At 46.3% G+C, this 15,025-nt stretch overlaps 1 protein-coding gene and 2 long non-coding RNA genes across 4 annotated transcripts in view; 1 reads left to right on the top strand and 2 right to left on the bottom strand.

The window, feature by feature from the left end:
- The window catches only part of H6PD (hexose-6-phosphate dehydrogenase/glucose 1-dehydrogenase), a 25,712-nt gene extending 22,148 nt beyond the window's left edge, over positions 1 to 3,564 (bottom strand). Inside the window, exon 1 of one of the 2 annotated variants that reach the window (XM_079986905.1) lies at positions 3,452 to 3,564. The gene's annotated coding sequence lies outside the window, so the exon portion shown is untranslated. Of the gene's footprint in view, positions 1 to 866; positions 992 to 3,451 lie in introns of those variants that run through there. The other variant, XM_079986904.1, reaches the window with a different exon arrangement.
- The window catches only part of LOC307222268, a 12,010-nt gene extending 3,497 nt beyond the window's left edge, over positions 1 to 8,513 (top strand). The window contains exon 2 of the long non-coding RNA XR_013841701.1: positions 8,069 to 8,513. This is a non-coding gene — a long non-coding RNA (uncharacterized lncRNA). The remainder of the gene's footprint in view (positions 1 to 8,068) is intronic.
- LOC307222291 lies at positions 8,257 to 14,834 on the bottom strand. The gene is made up of 2 exons (XR_013841727.1): positions 10,261 to 14,834; positions 8,257 to 8,459 (listed from the first exon to the last, which is right to left on the bottom strand). It is a non-coding gene; the product is annotated as an uncharacterized lncRNA (long non-coding RNA).
- Positions 14,835 to 15,025: the final 191 nt, after the last annotated feature.

Here is a 15,025-nt window from a genome sequence, read left to right as displayed (position 1 = left end):
AATGCATTTTCCATTCAGCTCTCAGTAATACCTCAACATGTATTATGGCTTTGTAAGCCGCAATTTTAAGATTTTAAAAACAAACATATCTATAAATAAAACTAGTTATTACAAAAGCACCCTTACGACCCCAATTCAACCTCATTACAAGGAATCAGATCCCCCTAATCAGGGCACACTGAAATATCCTACAACTTAGGGAAGTGGGGTGAGCTCCTTTACCCTTTTTGGTAGCAGTATATAACAACCCAGGTAAGGTATGGAACGTGGGTGGTGCTGTGGTCTAAACCGCTAAGCCTCTTGGGCTTGCTGATCAGAAGGTTGGTGGTTCAAATCCATGCAATGACTTGAGCTCCCATTGCTCTGTTCCAGCTTCTGCCAACCTAGCAGTTTGAAAGCACACCAGTGCAAGTAGATAAATAGGTACTGCTGTGACAGGAAGGTAAATGGCGTTTCTGTGTGCTCTAGTTTTTGTCATGGTGTTCCATTGCACCAGAAGCGGTTTAGTCATTCTGGCCACATGACCCGGAAAGCAGTCTGTGGACAAACGCTGGCTCCCTTGGCCTGAAAGCAAGATGAGCACTGTACCCCATAATCACCTTTGACTGGATTTAACCATCCAGGGGTCCTTTACCTTTTACCTATAACAATCCAGGGCCTGCCAGATGTTATGCACTACAATTCCCATCAGCCCAATAGCAGGGGCTGATGGGAGTTGTAGTCCAAAACTTCTGGAGGGCACCAGTTTGGTGAATGCTGGTTTAGGACCAGAAGACCTACAATTAGCTGTGCTCATCCTCCCCTACCTTCTAAACAAATGCCAATCCGATTCATTGCCTTTTGCTGATCTTGCCATATAGACTTACCTAAGCCGTGGAATACCGGTAAGTCACCTGCAGAGGAACCAGCTTCTTTTTAGTTCTGCTGCCTTTATGTCTTCTAAACTTGTGAGAAAGAATCTGCAAAACCAGTCTGGCTGCCGTGTTCAGCTGTAAGGTAAACAAAAGACTACAGAGATAAGCAATTCCCAACTTTTCCTGGTAAGACTAGACCCCTCCTATTCCCAGCGGGGGGCGGGGGCGGGAATAGCAATGCATACATTCCTCTCTCCTTATACCACCCTGTTTTATATTCACCATGGCTAACATCTGTCCCTCTCAGGGTGCATGGGATTGACTGATTGATTTGATTAATTAATTAATTACACTGTAATTTGTTTGTACAAAAATAATACCCCCCCCCAGTTTAAAATACCATAGACTGTTTGATTAGCCAAAGACCTAGGAGAAGAGGAATGTTTTTGCCTGGCGCCTAAAGATATGTAATGAAGGTGTCAGGGGAGACTCCTTGGGGAGAGCATTCCACTGCAGAAAAGGCCTGTTCTCGTGTTGCCGCCCCCTGGACCTCTCATGGAGGAGGCACATGAAGATGGGTTTCAGGTGATGCTTGCAGGATCTGAGCTGGTTTTGTGGTCCTGAGCTGGTTAAGGTACACAAGGGTTTTAAAGAGGCACACAAAAGTGCTTTAAAGAAATAATTTGGGTTGCTTTATAAAGACACAGTTTTTATTATGTAGTTTGTATTCTCATTTTGTATTTTAATGTTGTGAACCTCCCTTTGGTCTTCAGATGAATGGCAGTATACAAATAAAATATACCATGTAAAGTTATAAATCTCAGTGGGGAGAAGATGGCAGCCCTAAACCCAGCCTTGTAAATAGCTCTGTACAAGGTCCACAGTAAACCTACACTAGTCCCTTGCAGCTTGAAAGAGTCAACTCTCAAAAAGCTTCCCTGACTGGTTGCCTAAAGCCAATTCTTACTTGCCAGAGAGGAGAGTAGTGATTTGAACCACACTTGAGCTTGTGGTGTCAAATTAATATCTACAAATGTGCAAAGTATGCCCTGATAAGTGTGTGTGTGTGTGTGTGTGTGTGTGTGTGTGTTTTCTTTTGCTGACGAGACCACAATACCAGAGATGGATCCATTCATCTCCTTGGAGCAGATTCAGCAGCTTGAAATGCTTCTAACATACCGGTATTCCTCCTCCCACCAGAAAACTCCCTAGTTACACAACACCCATCCAATTGCACAAAATTCACCTAGCTGTTCCAACAATATTTCTTTATCTGTGCCCAGTTGTCATGCAAATAAACCCAGACTATTTGAGGGGAGGGGAAGCTGATAATTTGCTTAACCGCTTCCATGTCAGATTGATCAAACAAGGAAGTGTGTGAGTAGCACTGGACTACTGATTTTCAACCATCATATGAGCAAAAGCAACTGGAGCAGTCTTGTGGGTGTATTGCTTGGAATATTATTCCTTGGAATAAAATCCCAAGGATAGGGAATCTTAAGGCCTAATATGGCTTTCCAAACCTCTCTGTATCGTCTTTGAGGTTCTCCCCAGGCCATGCACCCCCCCCTCCCCAGTCTCAGGCCACACTCTCAGCTAGCCCTGCACATTCTAGCTTGTGCATGTTATCGAACTGTGACTCTTGCTGAACTGGATGGAGAGGGGTGTTTGTGTGTTTGCATGGCTGGGATGTACCATTCTGCACAAAGGTGGTGCCCATGAGAGGCCTCGAGCCCAGCAAGGCTTTCAGTGGGTTGAGGTCTTATTTGAGTGCCAGGGAAAGCCTTGCTGGGCTTTTTAATCTAGGCCAGAGGTGAGAACCTGTGGCCCTCTGTATGCTGTTGGGACTCCATCTCCCATCAGCCCCAGCCAGCGTAGGCAACAGTCAAGGATTATGGGGGTTGTAGTCCAGTTTTAAAAAAAGCAAAAGCAAGAGAGGTAAAGCCACATGTTCCTCAGCCCTGATTCAGGTCACACCAACACCACAGGTTTAAAGCAGCCATATGCCACTTTTAGCAGTCATGACTCCCCTCCCCTCAAAGAACCCTGGGAACTGCAGTTTGTTAAAGGTGCTGACCTCCCAGAACTACAATTGCCAGCACCCTTAAGGAACTACAGTTCCCAGGACGCTCCGTGACCCTGTAGAATGACCCGGGCAATTCCAGCTCTGTCTTGATTAAATGGCTAGGAGTTTTATTAGAAGCAAACCCAGGCCGAGGCGAGAAAGCTTCCTGCTTTGACCACGGTGCACCTTTTTTTTTTTTTTTTTTTTTTTTTGCCATGCTCCACTGCAAGATCAGCTGGTCTGGCGCGGCGGAAGGCCAGATCTGGAGGCGGCTGCCTTGCTTGCCTTTGCAAAGAAACAGTTAAAAATAAACTAAAATCTCGTCTCCTGGGTCTTCCTCCAGCAGGCTCAGAACGAACCTTTTTCTCCCAACGGCGCAACGCAACACTTTCAATTTGCAATGGTGCAACCAGGAACCTGTTTAGCGGGCGATGGGGGTGGAAGAGGAGTGGACTTGATTGACAGTTCTGGACCGCTCCCCCCCCCCCCTTCCCATTTTGCTGTAGGTCCAATGCTGATCCAGGGCACTCACCTCCCTCCCACTGGCGGCGTGGAGCCCCCAAAAGCGAATTTTGCAGCAAACGTGAAGCGCGCTCTTGATCTGGTTTCCTTGGAAGGGCAAGAAGGCTCCTCCTCTTCCAAATAACAAGCAGGTTTTTTTTGTTTTTTTTTATAAAAAAGAAAATATTTATGGTTCGCGTTGCACAAGCGCAGGCAGTTGTGATGCGGGAGGGAGAGTTTTAGATGCCTACTCGGGAGTCAGTCCCGTTAAGTTCAGCGGGGTTTACTCCCAGGTAAACAGGCTTAGGCGTGCAGCCAAAACTAACTGGTAACCAAGTGGGGAAGAAGGCCCTTGGAGTTGTGGGGGGGGGGGGGGGATTCTGCTGCCAAGTAACAGACTGCAACGCTCCTCAATACTGTGCACGCATTTGCCTAAGAGAAAGTAGCAATGAACTCAACGGGGCTTACTTCTGAGTAGACATCCGTTGGGCTGCGTTGGTAAGGCTTTTTATAAAGCGTGGGGGAAAGAACTTTTTTTTAAAAAAAGCGTTTTTTGTTGCAAGGCAGTGTTGAACAATGGTTAGGTGCAATTTTTAATCTTCCTTTTTTTAGACCGCACTTGTGATGTTGTGGCCTTCAACACTGCAATCCCATACACATGTGCAGTGCTTTACTTGAGAGTAAGGACTATATCCAGTGTTGGTGGGTCCATTGGAATGAATAGACATGGTCCATTCATTCCAATAGGCCCTGCTCTTTCGAAAACATTGAAGCTTCAGAAAACAATATTCCTGTTATTTTTAAAAAAATTATGGCTTGCTTCCTCCAAAGCGTCTTGAAGCGATTTCACAACACAATCTGCAAAAGCAATGCAAAAGCACACCTGCGAAACAGGGCATTAATAATAGTAATAATAATAATAATAATAATAATAATAATAATTTCATTACCTGCCCTTCATCCAGCAGGTACCAGGACAGATTATGACAACTTAAAATTCAGAATTAAACAATAGATTACAGTCACAGCAATCAAGGTGGCCCCTGAAAACACACGGCTCTGTGGTTAAACGCCTGGATAATAAGCTGTGTTTAATAATAATAATAATAATAATAATAAAATTTATTTATATCTCGCCCTCCCCAGCCGAAGCTGGGCTCAGAGTGGCTAACAACAATAAAAGTAACACATTTTACATAAAGTCACAATCAATTAATTGAAATGCATTCTAAAATCAATTCATTCTAAAATCAATTCAAAATCAAATTAATGGCAACCATTGGGCTAGAGTTCTGTGAAGATTTCCAAAGGAGGGGTTCAGACTGTGCCTTGGCCAATATAACAATTAAAACAAGTATAGTATTTGTTTAAGGTATTTATATACTGCTTAACTATTAACATTTCTAAGCTGCGGGTGCTGAAAATTACAGAAAGTAAAATCAGCCCTACAAAACAATTACATATACAACTGGACCTACTCAGAATAGGCCCCATTGAAGTTAACAAACATGCCTAACTTAGGCTCATTCATTCTTTTATTTCATTTTTTTGGGGGTGGGGGGTGGTAGTGAAGGCTTTTCTTTTCTTTTTAAAAAAAATCATACAAACAGAGAGAACAGTTTTAACAACAGATGAAAATTAAAAGGCAAAAACCAAAACCAAAAAACAGGCATGCACAATAAGCACAGTTGCATGTGGGTTAAAATAACGAAGTCCAAGTAAAGAACATTAGTGTTAACTGATGATCAAAGGCTTATTATTATTATTATTATTATCATCATCATCATCATCATCATCATTATCATTTCATTTATTAAATTTGTATACCACCCTTCATCCGAAGATCACAGGGCAGTTTGCAGTGCCATTCATTTCAGTGTGTCTACTCTGAGTAAAATAATGGCTGGCTGCAACCCTGGCTGCCACGAAGCATCCACTCTCCATATTGATCTGTGCAGGGTTTAAATCCCTTGCAGCTTTCACAGCTTAATGAGATGGGCTCCTTTCCATCCCAACCTTTCTTCTCTCTCTCTCTCTCTTTCTCTCTTTGGAGAAGACAAGGACATTGCACCTGCAATGTCTACCCTGGCTAGTGGAGTGGAGGAGCCAGCCGGCCTGGAACACTCTGCAGCCGGCCGCCAGTTGCTGCAGTGGAGCTGCAATGCTCACACGCGCAGCATGTCCAGAGGACACATACCCGATGAGTTAGGAGCTGCTGCAGTTACAGAAAGCTTGGGGAACTGCAGAGGTAGGTAGGAAGGAGGGGGCGTGGGCAGAGCTCCCCTGGCGCTCTCCGATTCCTGATCCTAAGTGAGGGGGGTTTAAATGCTGCTATAATCTCCCCTGCCCCATCTGGCTTCATTCTGCCTTCCCTCACCCCAGCAAGAAGGCCTTAGATATACAAATCATTGATACCAGCGGGACTGCAAATCAAACTTAATGCATGCCGCCAAATAATTAAGCTGAAAAGTCGTCACACTCCATGCACGAATCCGTTTTGGGTTGCGGCAGAGCTTGGAGAGGTTGGTTTGGAAGGTGAATATTCCTGCATCTCCTAAATATTTCTAAATAATAATAAAACTGCTTAGAATAATTGTAATGAAATAATGCATCGTAACCACAAACCTCCCTCTGCATCCCCCCAGCATTTGTGGCAGGCCTTAAAATTAGTCATAGGAATCAGAATCGAGCACGGCTGGATCAGGCCAATGGCCCATCTGGTCCCATTCCTACAGTGGCCAGCCAGATGCCGGTGGGAAATTTGCAAGCAGGGTTTGAGCATGAGAACACCCTCCTGTCCCGTGGCTTCCAGCAGCTGGTATGCAGAATCATTGCTTCCTTCAACCATCAAGGCAGGTCATAGCTATCATGTCTAGTAGTAGCCATAGGTGGGGAATGGACTTGCTTGCTCCCACTTTTTTAAAGGCCTGGTCCACAAACAGCAGGTGAAGAGTGTGGGTTTAGCTGGCTCTCCCTCACCCCAAACTCTTTTTATTTTTTACGAACAAAATAATTGGAGGTTTTTTAACCAGTAGAGACTCATTTGAATGGGCGAAAGTGCTAGCTAGCCAAAGAGGAGAGGGAAGGAAGGAAAGAAATGTCCATGGGGCATAGGGAGCTGCTGTACCATTGGTGTATTTAGCTCAGCATTGTCCTGGCACAAACTGCCAGCAGCTCTCCAGGATTTCAGGTTGAGGGCAATTCCCAGCCATACCTGGAGGTGCTGGAGATTGGATTTGGGGCAGTGGGGCTTTCTGCATGCTAGGCAGCTGCTCTGCCCCATAGCTGTTGGCACTCCTACCGTATCTCTCTTTTATGGCCCCATTTCATCATTTGAATGTTGCATTTTTGTATAATACCGTTCTGAGATTTTTCAAATATTAAGTGGCTTAGAAATGCTTTTAAGTAGATCAATGTGTGTATGAACTACTGCTGACACTTAATTTTATTCTACTCTGTTGACTTTTGGGGCACTGCTTTTAAATACACATTATGTATTTGGGATGTTGCTGTGGGCAAAGCCCTGTGAAAGCAGGAAAGATGGGTTATAAATGTTCCAAATTATTATTTGCTTCTCTGCACGCACAAAAGGTGTCTTTCAGGCTTAAAGGGTGGCTGGGTAGTAATCCTAACTTGCAGTCAAACTGTGATTTATTTGGAGGTGTAGCTAATGTTGATCCTACTCCAAGGAGACCCACTAAAATTGGTAGGCTGAAGTTACCCATGTCCATTAATTTCCATGAACCCACTCTGAGCAGGACTAACTTAGAAGAACTGCTGCCTTAATTGACATGGGCAACTCAGCTCCATGAGTTCCAGTGGGTCTGCTCTGAGTAGGACTTAAAAAAAAGGTAAAGGTACCCCTGCCCGTACAGGCCAGTCTTGACAGACTCTGGGGTTGTGCGCCCATCTCACTTAAGAGGCCAGGGGCCAGCGCTGTCCGGAGACACTTCCGGGTCACGTGGCCAGCGTGACATCGCTGCTCTGGCCAGAGCCAGAGCCGCACACGGAAACGCCGTTTACCTTCCCGCTGGTAAGCGGTCCCTATTTATCTACTTGCACCTGGAGGTGCTTTCGAACTGCTAGGTTGGCAGGCACTGGGACCGAGCAGCGGGAGCGCACCCCGCCGCAGGGATTCGAACCGCCGACCTTTCGATCGGCAAGTCCTAGGCGCTGAGGCTTTAACCCACAGCGCCACCTGCGTCCCTTAGGAGTAGGACTTAGTTGGAAACAATTGTTTGTGTTTTAGATGGGGACCACTAATGTATAGGACTGGGGTTGATCTAGATGACCACTGAGGTCCCTTACAACTCTAAAATGATAGGATTCTAAGTTTTGCAGAGTAACACAAGCAGACACAAGTGTGTGCGAGCACACACAACGTTCCCATGCCCCAAGAACCTTCCTGCGACAACTATCCATCAAAAAGAAGATGTTCAGAATAGCTTTGATGCATTCATTGACTAGCAACACTCTCTGGCTTCCACATTTGCAGAAAACTGATGGAGGCAGAATGCTGCCTCTGACGTGGAGGTGGTTTTTGCCTTTCCATAGGAAGATGCAATCCTGCAAAGTAAGTGATTTAATATATTTAATGTCCTCCCCATTGGCACCCCCCCTTTCTTGTCTCCTGTCCCTGCTTAAACAGCTTCTCTGAGCTTCCCTGGATGCTATCCGTGCAAGGACTCCTTCCCAGGTCCTGCCTCCTGAGCAGAAGCTTGTAACTTTTTAACAAGCATCATTCCGAGAGGAAGGCAGAGCTGCAGATCACAGGTCCGGGAGAAGGCAGGTAATGTGTGTGTGTGTGTGTGAAGCAAGAGTGTTTGATAACCTGACTCTGATGCATCTCAATTTATTTGAATTTATTTTTATTTTAAAATTATATTTCTGTAATATGCCCATGGTCTCCAGGAATCAAAACAGTTCCGTTGATTTGCAGAAATGACTCGGTTTTGGGCACCAGCCTTCCTACCCGACTCCCATGGAGAAGATTCCCAGCTGTTCCTTCAACTTTTGATTTGGAGCCGGTTGGAATTATCCTAGGGGATCCATAGAAAGAACAGCTGAATTATATTCCCGTTTCCCTAAAACCACCCTCCGGGTTTCAATATTATTTCTGATTTAAGTTGCTGTGGGTGTGGGGTGGGGATTGCATGTGTCTGCTTGATGTTAGGGGTGATTTGATGCTTATAATTTTTTTTTAAAAAAAATTGCATGTGAAAGAAACCCAGGTCTTCCCTGGGAAGTTGCTTGCGGCATATCCATTGCATTTTTCCCTCCCCCTCCCCCTTCTTTATTCTGATGCAGTCTCGCTGCAGTGGGAACTCTGGGGGGAGGAAGGAAAAAACTGCAGAGCTTTTCTCTCTTCCCCTTCCCTTCCCTGCTGCAGAAAGAGTATGCATCAGAGGGCATCCTCTTGCAGCAGAAAGCATTTAGCGAGAGAAGCAGCAGCAGCAGGAGGAGGGATGGTCTTCCAAGAATAATCTCTGCCTTGAATTTCATTGCTTCGCCCTTCCTCCTGCATTAGCGTGTCTCTGCTGAAATGCTTGAGAGCAGCCTATAACATTGCAGGTTGTGGGTTAGTGCAAAAAGGCCCCAACTCTCTCCTTCAAATTATCTGTAGTTGGGTGGTTTAGGGCATCTTTCACACTCTCTCTCTCTCTCTCTCTCACACACACACACATGTCTGCTATTCAACTCTCTAAACTTGGGAATGGATCCATTACAGAATGGGGCACAGCTCTGCTCAGCTGTCTGGTCTCAGATATTAACCAGGGTTATCTTTCGGGATTAATTTAGCAGGAACAGCTACAGTATTTGGAACTTTATTATGGGCGGGGTAGGAGAACCAAGGGGAAAGTAATTGTGGTTTATAAAATTATGGATAGTGTGGCATCACTTGGGAATGTATATTATTATTATTATTATTAGTAGTAGTAGTAGTAGTAGTAGCAATAATAATTGCATTTTTATCTCACCTCCAAGGAGCTCAAAGTGGCATCCATTGTTTTCCCCTCCTCATTTAATTCCCACAACAACCCTGCGAGGTAGGCAAGGCTGTGAGGCAGTGACTGGCCCAAGGTCACCCAGTGAGGTTCGTGTCTGTGGGGATTCGAACCCGTGTCTCCCAGGTACTTGTCGGACACTCTAACCACTACACCATGCCGACTCTCATTGTAATGGCTCTCATTACAGATTCCTGAGTTTAATTATGCTCAGCTGTTCCATCCCATAAATTAGCCAGGATTATCCCCCAGGGTTATTTTAACTGGAAAGGCTGCTGTGTTTTGTTTTGTTTTGTTGTTTTTAGTTTGGGGCAGATAACATAGCGGAGGTTGATTGAGGTTTATAAAACCCTGCCTTTGGACTTCCTGGGACCATCTGATTGGCCACAGTCAGGATTCTCATAGAATCCTAGAATTGTGGAGTTGGAAGGGATCACGAAGGTCATCTAGTCCAATCCCCTGCAATGGGGGAATCTTTTGCCCAACATGGGGCTTGAACCCACAACCCTGATGTTAAGAGTCTCATGCTCTATCAAGTAGGGAGCAGCAGGCTGGGTGCGATGGACCCATGGCTTGATGCAGCTAGACTCTTTCTTATGTTTAGCCACAACAGGTTCTGGGTGGCAGGTCCTTGCTGAGAAATGCAAAGTTTCGTGCCTGCTCTAACTTCTCTTCCTCTTTCCTTGTGCCCCTTCTGCATAGAGTAATGCATGCTTGGAAATTAATTCATTTTAGTTTTTGTTAATTCAGTTATATTTGAGGGAGGGGAGACATTCTCCAGTGACCCTTGAAGGTCCAGCCACTTTCCGTTTTCCAATTTCCCCTTTCCACTGACCCGACTGCAGCGCTGGGTTTAGGGTGGTGCGGGTGGTTCCCCTCCACAGGGCGCTGAGCTGAGTGGGCAAATAGCAATAGTAGTAGTAGTAGTAGTAATCCCTATATTTATCTGGATGCCTTGCTCTGGGCGCCATATTACCAAAGCCCACCCCCGACTGATTGCTTTCAGAACAAGGAACCTGTAATTAAGAAGGCAGCAGATTCAGGCACCAGAGGAAATTGTTGTCAAAGTGAAGCTGGAGTGATTTCTCCCAAAATACAGAGAATACTAAAGAATGATTGTGTGTTGATGGCAGAGCAGAGAGTCCTAGATTCAATCTCCAGGTAGGGCTGGGATAAATACCTCTGCCTAAAACTCCAGAGAACAGTTGCCGGTCAGTGTAGACAATACTGGCATACCCGGACCAATGGTCTGACTTGGTATAAGACAGGTTTCCTGTGTCCTTGTGGCACTGGCATAGGTGATGTAAACTTTCTCTTCCAAATTATTGCAGGAGTGTTTTTAACCCTTGATCAGTGCAGAGGCTGCACCCCTGCTTGCTGCACTCACCAACCTCTATCATGCCATTCTCCCTGTGTTCACCCACTCCCATGCCATGTTGTGGAACCTGCCTTCTCTTTTGCTCCCTTGTCCCACCCAGTTCAGGATTGCGATGACAAATCCTCCAGTGGGGCCTGCTTTCTGACTTCATACAAATCCTTCAGTTGGGGGCTGTGCGATGAAGCCTTACGTTTTTTATGTACATAGGAGCATGTGTGTGTGTGTGTGTGTGTGTATTTTGGCCATTTTGCATTAGGAAAATAGGGAGCTGCTTTACACCAGGTCAGACTGTTTGCCCATCGAGCCCAGTAATGTCTGCTCTGACTGGCAGCAGCTCTCTAGAGTCCTAGGGTATATTTGCATTTGTGGCTTAAAACACAGCAAGGTCATTTTGCACAGTGTTCTTTTTGCACATCACAGAGGGGATGGGGATGGCTTAACCTGACGTGCATGAACTTTTTGGTTCCCCACCCCTGGCCACCTTTCTCTGGGAACTCCTATTCCTGAAGCTGTCATCTGAACAGGCCTACTCATTTGCGCATGTGCAACAGCTGTTGGAATATGTTCACATTACCACTTACTCCACATCCAGCTTTCTAGTCAAATTTTAATTTATTTTTTTCAATTGCATTTATATCCCACCTTTTTCTCCAGGTGAGCTCAAGGTCAAGTACATGGCTCTCCCTTTCCTCGTTTAATTCCCACAACAACCCTGTGAGGCAGGTTAGGCTGAGAGGCAGTGACTGACCCAAGGTCACCCAGTGAGTTTCTTGGCGGAGTGGGGATTCGGACCCTGGTCTCCCAGGTTCTAATCCAACACTCTAACCGTTACACCACACTAGCTCTGTTTTTTTAAAAAATTAAAAAAATGCACCAGTATTTTGTAAATAAACGCCTTACCACATATGCATCCCCTCAACTGCTTCTACAGTGGTACCTCAGGTTACAGACGCTTCAGGTTACAGACTCCGCTAACCCAGATATAGTACCTCGGGTTAAGAACTTTGCTTCAGGATGAGAACAGAAATCGCGCAGTAGCAGCGCGGCAGCAATGTGAGGCCCCATTAGCTAAAGTGGTGCTTCAGGTTAAGAACAGTTTCAGGCTTTTTTTTACAGTCTGGTGGTGTATAATAAGCAAACAAACAAACAGGATTGATATGGATTGATACAAATTGAGTCAATGGGTTCCTTGGATGGTGCTAGACTCTCCTTCACTGAAGGTTTTTAAGCAGAGGTTGGATGGCCATCTGTCATGGATGCTTGAGTTGAGATTCTTGCATTGTGGGGGGTTGGACTGGATGACCCTCAGGGTCCCTCGTGGTCTATGATTCTATGATATGGATTTCCTTGAGTACATGCAGCTTCCAAAAGTAGAAGCAGTTGGAGCGCACTGGATGCAGAGCAAGCAGAAATGCGAACAGATACTCAAAGAATCTTCCCCATTACCTGCGCTGTAACCTTTTTAATAAGAGATGCTGAAGGATTGATCCTAGGGCCTTCTGTATGCAGAGCAGGTGTTCTCCCACTGAGTTACAGCCCGTTCCCTGTTCCTTTGGCTTTCTAGGAATACAAATGCATGGAGAAGGGTTGTACAGGGATGCGCATCAGCAACTGTGACTTTCATTCCAGTGCAATAGAAACCAAATTTCCTGTGCTGCGTAATTTCTCCCAGTTGCAGAGAATGTATGGATGACTAGCTAACGCAGCCTGGGCAGCATTTTTTTAAAAAAATAAAAATGGTGGCAAGCTCATTTGCCTGCATCGTCCCACTCTCCTATTGCTGGCAAATGGAATCACTTCCCTGCGGTTTTCCAAATCGTCGCCTCTCTTCTCTGGCCTGATCACCTGCATTGAAAGCTGCCTTTCAGGATTGTCTACCTCAGAGGTGGAGCTTTCTAGCCTCTGGGCAATCCTTTGAGGGCCATGTGCCAGTGGTGGGCAGGGCCAGAGGGAAAAGTGGGCGGAACAAGGCGTGTGAAACACCTGAGAGGAAGGTAAAAACATCTGAGATGTGAATAAGGGTCTGGGGAGAGTTATGAGGGCCAGATAGAGAAGCAAGGAGGGCCACATTTAAACCCTGGCCTGGGCCTGAGATTCTGCCCTCCATGTCTCCAGGATTTCAGACAGTCTTTTCCCAGCCTGCCCCGGAGATGCCAAGGATTGAACTTAGGGCCTTCTGCATGCAGAGCAGATGTTCTGCCACTGAGCTACAGCCATTCACTTAAGAAGATACAGGAACAGAGGAAGCTGCCTTATACAGAGTCAGAATTTTAGGTGGGGAGTTTTCCCCATGAGGTTCCCATCTCCCTACATCCCCCTCCCAGAGCTGGTTTAGCAGTCAGTCCCTCATTCCCAGGAAACTCTGGGAATTGCAGCTCTGTCAAGGGAATAGGGGTTCCCCTACAACTCTCGGCACCCTTAACAAACTACAGCTCCCAGGATTCCTTGGGGGAAGCAGTGACTGCTTAAAGCAGCACCCCAGTGCTTTCAATGGACATGGCCTCAGTCCCATTCAGAGCAGGCCCCTTGAAATGGATGGACCTCTGCTGGCCATGCCCATTCATCTCAATGGGTTTTTGCACTGAGCAGGGCTGACGCTGGAGACCTCCTGAGGAATCCGCTGCTCCCTTAATCCTGGAGAGAGCAGAACTCCCTTCATTTTTTTGCTGCGGTTCCGCGGCATCCCCTGCAATAAACTTCTCAGCTCGTGAATCAATCCCGCCCCTGCCCCCCCCCCGCCCACTTAGAGAGGGATTGCCCATCACGCCACCATTGCCTTGCTTGGCCACTTCATTTATTTCTGAGTTTATTGATTCTCTCCCCTTCATAACTCAACGTGTGGCACGTTCCCCTGGCTCCGCTACCCAGCACTGCAGCAAACGTGCATTTTTGTAAATCATTCACTCTCCCCCTCCCAGCCCATGTCTGCAAGGCGTGGGCACGTGGTCGGCAAAGGAGGGCAGTAGGTGCAACGAAGAGGGAGCCTTCTTGACTAATTGTGAGCCGTTTGGCTCGGAAAGGACCACAGCTTAGCTTTAGAGCATCTTCTTTGCATGCAGAAGCCCCAGGTTCAATCCAGTGTCTCCAGGCAAGGTTAGGAAAGACTGTATCCGTGGAGAGCTGCTGCCAGTAGGGCTGGGCGATATAGCGTCCAAAACCAGTTTGAAGTTCACATTGCAAATCACAGTGTGTGTAACGGCTAGGCGATACCTGGTTTTCAAAATCATGATAACTCACCAGCTAAACACTGCAATGTTATCGCCAGCTAAATCTCACAATATCACCAGTTAAACATTGCAATCTACCACAATGTCTGAAATAAGGATGGAACTATACAGAGGTGAACAGGGCAATGTCCTGGCAACTGCTACTACTTAGGGGTCTAAAACAAATAAACGACAATATTATCAATAATAAAACACTCAGTTTCATCACCAGGCAAGGCAAAATGCATCCCAACAGAACTTTTGGGTTTGGGTTTGGCTACCAAATGGTGGTATTCAGGACAATCTAAAGTACGTCAATGAGTGATAGTCAATTCAAATAATCTGAAACTGCCAGCAGACCTCCTAGGAGGTAGAAGCAGCAGTGGCAGAAACAGCTTGCCATGACTGTCATATGTGTCGGCAGTAGCGGCGACAACCTGCAAGGCCTTGTGGTGGCAGCACAATCAGTGGTGGCCTGCGAGTCATTGTGACGGTGATGGGAGGAGGCAGCAGTAACAGCAGCAGCCTGCAAGGCCTTGTGGTGGCGGAACAAGCAGTGGCGGCCTGCGAGGCCTTGCGGTGGTGATAGAGTGATGGGAATACCAGTAGCAGTGGCGATAGGAGGCAGCGGCAGTAACGGTGGGAGCCTGCGAGTACTTGCAGCAGTCACAGGAGATGGTGGCTATTGAATAGTGGAAATGATGGACGAAGGACACAGCTCTGTTGGATTCACAGCTCTTTATTACAGCAGTTAGAACTGCTCCTGGAATCAGATTGACTGCAGCCTAGCTGGCTGCTTTATATAAATACTAAGTAACTTGTAACAGTTGTTGTTGTTTAGTCGTTTAGTCGTGTCCGACTCTTCGTGACCCCATGGACCAGAGCACGCCAGGCACTCCTGTCTTCCACTGCCTCCCGCAGTTTGGTCAGACTCATGTTTGTAGCTTGGAGAACACTGTCCAACCATCTCGTCCTCTGTTGTCCCCTTCTCCTTGTGCCCTCCATCTTTTCCAGCA

Source organism: Podarcis cretensis (genome assembly GCF_951804945.1).
Source record: "Podarcis cretensis genome assembly, chromosome: 8".
NCBI lineage: Eukaryota > Metazoa > Chordata > Lepidosauria > Squamata > Lacertidae > Podarcis > Podarcis cretensis.
This window is presented reverse-complemented; position numbering and strand designations above follow the sequence as displayed.